We start from the raw sequence: 7,931 nt of genomic DNA, 5'->3' as shown, positions 1-7,931 counted from the left end.
TGAGGTCTGCTGCTTGATGGCAGCGACGGTTAATGGCGTGTGTGTCTGGGGGCACCAGATAGCGTGCTCCTTGAGAGAGGGGCATGTGCCCAGTGTTAGGATGAAAGTGGCTTGATATGTGCTGTTCAGATGTGTCTGCAAATTGTGGAATGTGAGTAGTGTTAGGTTCTGGTTAGAGGTGTTGATGCCTGCGCCTGTGTGCGCCTAAGGTACGCTGGTGCGGTTGAGGTGGCGTATGCTGCTGCTGTGTGTATGAATCTTGGACTATATGTTGTATGATAGTGGGTGGGGTCTGTATGGTGGAGGTTTGAGGAGCATTCTTATGTTCTATGTCAAGTATTAGGTATGTATTTTATACCTATGCATACACAATGTATAAAAACACTGGTAGTGTTACTTGTGCAGGACCTGCTGTTATGAGGCCTCTTGTATGCACAAGGACAGACCCTTTGTAATTACTTGAGGATATTTGTGAAATGGGTGTATATACATGTACTGTATCAATGTGTTACGATGTTGTATTCTTTTTCTTTACTGTATAATTTGTATGTTTGGTTGTGAATAGGTTTGGGTGGGACATGCAAGGGACGGGGGTTGAGGCTTCAAACACGTTTGTGTTGGTGATAATTTTTAGGGTTGGTGTCTTTCCTGTAGTGAAATACTTGTGTGCTACATGCCTTTTATGTTGTAGCAATGTAATGTTTGTTGTGATATATATATCATGTAATTCTGTTGAGTAGCTTCAACAGGTTTGGGTTAAGTGATAGGATGAGGGAGCAGGGGGTGTACCCACACGGAGTTGTAAGTGTGGTGTGTAATATTAGCTGTAGGGAGGATTGTGTTAATTTATAGACTTAAATGAGTTTTACATATTATATTTTTGTAATGTCATGTTTTAAATAAAAAAAAAAGATATCAAAACTCAATTATACATCCATAAAAACAGCTCTCCATGCTCACTCCCCATTCTAGGAAAATAGCCCGTTGTATCCCCTTACCCACTTTGCAAATCCCATAAATCCCTTAATGTGAAATTTCGATAACCCTCACTAAAATCTCTCTCCCATCTCCCTCCATACACCCCTTTATTCCTACACTGTGTCCTATAAAAAGTTGCTGCCAACGCATTAATTCTTGCACGCACGTCCGCCTCCCTCATAGCCCACATCATATATATATAATCCGTAATCATATACCCAATCGCATTCTCAACCCTTTTATTCACCCCAGTTATATCTAAACTTAAAACCCTCAAGACCTGCAAACCAGATCTATAACCCACTATGATAACATGAACGTAGATAAGTATGTTTATGGAGCAACTTGCAATGTGAACAGACTGACTGATGTTGTAGTGGCCAGGCTTAGGCTTGGTTACAAGTACTTCTGGCAGTTTGGGAGACACACAGATGATCAAACTAAATGTAAATTATGTGATCAGGCATATGGTCACTGTCTTGAACACTATGTGCTTAATTGTCCACTTATTGAGGAATACAGAGACAGACAGTATAATAACCTATGTGACATGTCAAGATATCTTATTAATGAAAATAAGATACCAGATATACTAAGCAAATTTCCTAAATTTGCTTGTAACAGATAAGTGAACTATAGATATGTAGATATAAATCCATATGTATTCCTGTTAACCCTTTGGGGCCTAGTTCCTAGGCCTTTTGTGTATCCACATGCTCTCGCGCTACCGTCCACAGGATGGATATGGGGTGCACAATAAACTAGCCACTTCGGTGGCAAAATCTAATCTAATCTAATCTATCTACCCTCCCCCCCACTAACCTTAAAACCTTACCCATCCAAACCCTTATAAGTTCAATACAATCGCAAAAATACACCGTATGATAAATAGTCGCCAATCCTCCACAATCCTTGCATTCCCCATCCTCTCGTATTCTCTTATAGAATAAAATCATTCCTGACGGCAAGATTCCATGTAAAAATCTATACATAACTTCTCTGACTTTAGGTTTTAAACGCAATTTGTTTAAACGCCCCCAAATATTACGCCAATCATACATCGGATAAACTCCTTCTACCGCCGCTACCACAGCCTTACCATCTACCCTATCAAGATTTCTCAATTTAATATGTGAAGGATCCCTCACGTTTATTAAGACCCGTAACATTGCCTCACCTATCATGAACTCCCTACCCACCCACCACCGTCGCATATCCTGATGTATCCTATGAAGACCATCTTCTTTCGTCCCTCCCCCTCCCGCTTATAACTACTTTTTAAATACATACTTATTATCCTTTTCGACATCTATAAGACCCAGCCCTCCACGGCCAACCGGGAGTGGGACAACCGCTCTACTTAACCATTCGCTCCCTGTTCCCCAAATGAATCTAAAAACACTTTTTTGTAACCTTTTTAACTCACAACGAAGTATCGGAAATATTACTGTTACATGCCATAGTTTACTATATAATAGCACATTCGTTGTAATCACCCTTTGTTGCAAACTTAAATTAGCAGCTCTTAAACCACTGAGGCGCTTCACAACACTATCAACGGTACGCACGGAATTTATTTGTTGTGCTAACTTGATATCACTTACATAAACGATCCCACATATCTTTATTTGGTCCACCCTTTCCCACCTTTCAGCAACCATTCCTTCCTCACGTGACTCTTTTCCAAGATTCATATACTTTGTTTTCCCCGTATTAATCTTCATGCCAGAAGCCTTTTCAAAAACTTTCACTAACTTTTCTACCCGAAGCAAATCCGTGTTTTCACCCAACATTCATAGAAAAACTTCTTACTCATAAATATGCTAACATCCAACTCCAAGCTGCCCCACCAAGATCACCTAAAGTGCTTATTGTTATCCACAATGTCAATAAATACATGGATCCTAAATTCCTGTTGTCAGATCAAGTTGCAAACCCTCGTCGACTTCCAAATGATCTGATATTGCTGCGCTTAACAGGAGTTACAAAATAGCTTTGTACAAACCACCTCACCGTAGATGCTACAAGTGTCAGCGCTGGGGTCACATTGCTTAGAAATGCCCATCTAAGTCACACTGGTATGCAGTGTGTGCCAAGGCCCATCCTTCTCACCAGTGCTATGATATGATCAAGAAACACCAGACCGTTGCATTACAATGTATCAATTGTGATACTCCAGGAGTCACAGCTGCTCATGCTGACTGCAGAGCGAAAGCTGCTCACATCGCCAGCCGCAGGGCTCCCGCCTCACCCATCACCCCCCATGATGAGGCAGTAGGCCTACCAGATACTTTATGTCTGAATACTGATCCATGCCTGAACTCAGACAATATGGTTGAGCGAGTCACTCTGGGAGTACATCAACAGAGCACGATCACGTCTGCTATCAACACTAGTAATGCTTCTGGTGTTGACACCACCTGTCTGGCTGAATCAGCTGTCAGTCAGCCACCTGGCTCAGCTGACTGGGACTTCATACCTCCAGATGAAGCTAGTCTTGCTGGGGTGGTACACAACATGCAACTGCGCATAACAGTACTGGAGAAGCAACAATGGTGTTTGAAACAACTTGAGCACCACGAGGAAAAACTTACAGAGGTTGCAAATGAGTACATCAACCCACAGATAGTCAGCCATTATGAAAATGAGTGTGGCGATGATGAACAAACTGATGAATATAGTGGTGTTAATAATTACAAAAATGATGAATCTGATAGTGGTGTTTACAATCACAGTGAAGATGATAAGGGCAGTGAAGACCATCATGATAGTCAACCTGATGAGTGTAATGTATTGATAGATACTGAGTGTGGAGATGACCAGGTTGTTGATAATGGTGTATGTATCACTGGTCATAATGATGAGGGAAGTGATACATGTGATGATAGTGATGAGTGTAATAAAAGCGGAGAGGTGAGTGCGAGGGATAGTGTCACGATCCATACATTCACAGACAAAGAGCGCTGTGCCCTCTGTGTACAAAGACTCCCAAGAGGTCTCACTAATGGAAGTGCACTTAGGAGACTCATGGATAAGGATAATACTGATGATATTGATATTGATTATGTCTGTTTGTTATTTAGTAAGTTTTTTTCATTTTGCTGAGAAATTGAAATCTATCCCTGGACTTTTATAATGGAATCAAACTCGTATAAACTATCCATTTTAAGTTGGAATATTGCGTCACTTAGAAAAAGATTTTCTGACCTGCATCATAAAGTAACCACTGAATCCATTGATATTGTGTGTCTACAAGAGTGTAGAGTCCCTGAAAAATCCCAACCCCCTAAATTGCCATCATTTGTTGCATATAATCTCAAATCTACTAATTCTTGTGTTCTATATATTAAAAAATCACTTCCCCATCAACTTCTTGCACATAAGAAAACAGAGGGGCTACAATATCACGGTGTTAGGATTTATATTGGGAACTCTGCTCTCAACATATTTAACTTGTACGCTCCTGCTGATAAGTTTAATTACTTGGAGCTCCCAACTTGTGCTCAGTCTGAACCTACTCTCATTATTGGTGATTATAATGCAAGACACAAAAGCATTGGAAACTCTCAGTTTGGTAATCGTAATGGCAGTCAACTGTTGTCACTCTTAAACAGTCATGATAATGTGCAAATTGTAGGTGACCTTGAACCCACACATATCTATGGAGGTGTCCTTGATCTGTGTCTTGGCTTCAACATTACTTCTGCCAGCTGTGAGTCTTCCATTGTAACAGATATAGCGTCTGATCATTTCCCAAGGCTAACCTCTCTAGATATTGGTAATACTATCCTCCCTGGTAGGATATTCAAACGGAAACGTCTTAATGTTTCCCCTGATCAACATGATGACTTTGTTGCACATGTGACTGACTGGTATAATTCCTATGAGTGTACCTCTGTCGAGACTTTTAACAATGACCTTGTGAGCAGTATTCAGAACTTCTTAGAGCCGCCTCTGAAACCTCCTACTACTCTAAATCCAAATGACTTCCATAATAATCATAAGTCTTATAAAAACCATACCTATTACAATGATTCTAAACTTCGAACACTGAAACGTACTGCTCGCAGACTAGGCCTAGCCTATAGAAACCATCGTACCCCTGAAATGCTGAGCCTCTTCCAAACTGCCCTTGCTGCTGCCAGAGAACGTATGACAGAGTTGCGGCAAACAGACTGGGAACAATTTGTCAATGGTCTCAATGCTCACACCCCACTTAGCCGGGCATGGAGGGACATAAATAGAATTAAGGGTAACAGAACTGGGCAGATCGCGCACCCTCATCCCTTGCATAGGGCGAATGAGTTAGTCAGTGCTTGGGCTGCTACATCTAGCTATGACAGTCTTCCCAGTACCACACAGGCGAAATTAATGGACAAATATGATGCAAGGGAGAGACTTGTTTGCTTTATGCTCAGCAAGGCAGATGACTGCAACATTCCTTTCACTAATTATGAACTTGATGCAGCACTAACTAAGGGAAACTCCACGTCGCCTGGTGAGGATGGTATTACTTACAACATACTCAGATTGCTGTGTCGAGTACCAGGTAATCCTTTACTTGAATTATATAACATGAGTTATGTCACTGGGGAGCTCCCTAAATCATGGACCAATAGCCTCATTATTCCCATTCCGAAGCCCAATCAACAAAACTCATTTCCCCCAATATCCCTTACTAGCTGCTTGTGTAAAACATTCGAAAGGATGATTCTTAATCGTCTTATGCACAGAATTAAGCAATTCTTGTCTCCCCGGTTGCATGGCTTCATGCATGGAAGGAGTGTGCATCATTGCATTACCACCTTTCTCACTCTGCACACTGACAGCTCATACACTACCTTCCTTGACCTTAAATCCGCTTTTGATGTAGCCAACCGACATGTAATCATTAGTGAACTTGCCAGAATGGATGTTGGAGGATGGCTTCTCCGCTGGATTAAAGGTTACCTATCCAACAGAAAGTCGTCTGTGTTGTTCCAGGGACATAGAAGTGTAACTAAAGATTTTGAATTAGGAACCCCACATGGAGGTGTGCTTAGTCCCACCCTTTTCAACATTTTGATTAATGCCTTACTTAATGCCATGCCTAGCCAGCCCCATCATTATATGGTTAGTTTTGCTGATGACATAATGATTCACACCACAGGATTCTCCAACACCCAAAACATTCTTAATCATGTACTAGCCTCGTGTCAGGACCTTGGGTTAATAATCTCAGGGGATAAAACAAAGATACTCAACAGACGTCCTCCTCGGCAGAGAGGCACAGTTCGTCAGATCCAGTTGCATGATGGATCTCTTCTAGAATATGTAAGCAGATACAGGTATCTAGGCTTTGAGGTTCCACTACTTGGACCTGTTGTAACGAGACTTTGTCGCCAATACAAAGAAAGGCTGAGAGCACTTAGAGTTGTGGCTGGGTTTCACCCCAGGTATGGTGCTAATGTTAAAATTGTGAAAATGATGTATCTTGCTTATATTAGATCATTGGTTGATTATGCGGCGCCACTACTTGCACTCGTGTCTGACTGGAAGCTTGGAGGGCTGGAAAAACTGCAAAACGAAGCAATGAGGATCATCCTAGGATGCCCTCGTACTGCCAAAATTTTAAATATGCGGAAAGAACTTAATATTCCAAGCATTAGATATCGTGTTACTGAAAGAAATATCCTTATTGGGGTCAATATGCTTAGGCTAGCCCATTCAAACCCCTGCACAGAAGCCCTCCAAACTTTCCTCAGCACTGGTGAACATCCTTCCAGATGGATCGAAAAAACTGGATCCGACCTCCGCATGAACCAGCTACATGATCTATATCAAGTTGGACAACAGAAACATTTCCCTGCTCCATGGGATATTACCCCATTCCAAACTACCATTCCTCCATTTCCCCCCAAAACTCTTCTTAAATCACAACCAAAGCTTCGTCTTGAAGCCAAACATGATGCTTTAAGCTGTATTGATAACTTAGTCACACAGAACAATCTTTCACAAATTATTTACGTTGATGGTTCTGTTCACCAGTCCACTGGTGCAGCTGGTAGTGCTGCTGTTGTCACACAGAGTGATGGCTCTCATAAAGAAATTGGAGCACGCATCAATAACTGGGCCTCTACCCTTCAAACAGAACTGTTTGCCATACTCCTTGCACTCAAATGTGTCCATGTATCTAAGGTTGACACTTTAATTATAACTGATTCTCTGTCATCCATAAATGCTCTCAACTCATTAAGTATAAATTGTGGCATGCTTGTGTCAGAAGCCAGACACAGGTATGGTAAGATTGTGGACCTGGAGTTTACCTGGAGAGTTCCGGGGGTCAACGCCCCCGCGGCCCGGTCTGTGACCAGGCCTCCTGGTGGATCAGAGCCTGATCAACCAGGCTGTTGCTGCTGGCTGCACGCAAACCAACGTACGAGCCACAGCCCGGCTGGTCAGGAACCGACTTTAGGTGCTTGTCCAGTGCCAGCTTGAAGACTGCCAGGGGTCTGTGGAGTCAGAGTGCACATGCTGTGGATTCCATCTCACATTGGTCTTCAGATGCATGATAGAACTGATAAATTGGCTAAGCTGTATGCTTTCAAAGAGGGAGTAGATTACAATCTTGGGTTGTCAGTTAGCAGTTTGAGAACAATAATACGAAAAGAACTTCAAATGAACTTTATTGACTTAAGACTTAGGGAGATTGACACAAGTCAGTCCATCTATCATCATTCCATCATGCAGGAGGAGCCACATGTCTATGGTGCATCCAAAAAGATAAGCAGACTCTTGGATGTCACTACTGCCCGGCTCCGGCTGGGTTACAAGTATCTATGGCAGGTTAAATCACCACCACCAGATGTAGACCAAACGAAATGTAAACTTTGCCAGATGGACTATTGTCACACCTTACATCATTATGTACTGGAGTGTGACCAAATTAATGAATTTAGAAACAACTCACTCAG

Source organism: Cherax quadricarinatus, chromosome 42 (assembly GCF_038502225.1).
Source record: "Cherax quadricarinatus isolate ZL_2023a chromosome 42, ASM3850222v1, whole genome shotgun sequence".
Lineage (NCBI taxonomy): Eukaryota > Metazoa > Arthropoda > Malacostraca > Decapoda > Parastacidae > Cherax > Cherax quadricarinatus.
The sequence above is the reverse complement of the archived record's forward strand: the minus strand, read 5'-3'. Positions refer to the sequence as shown.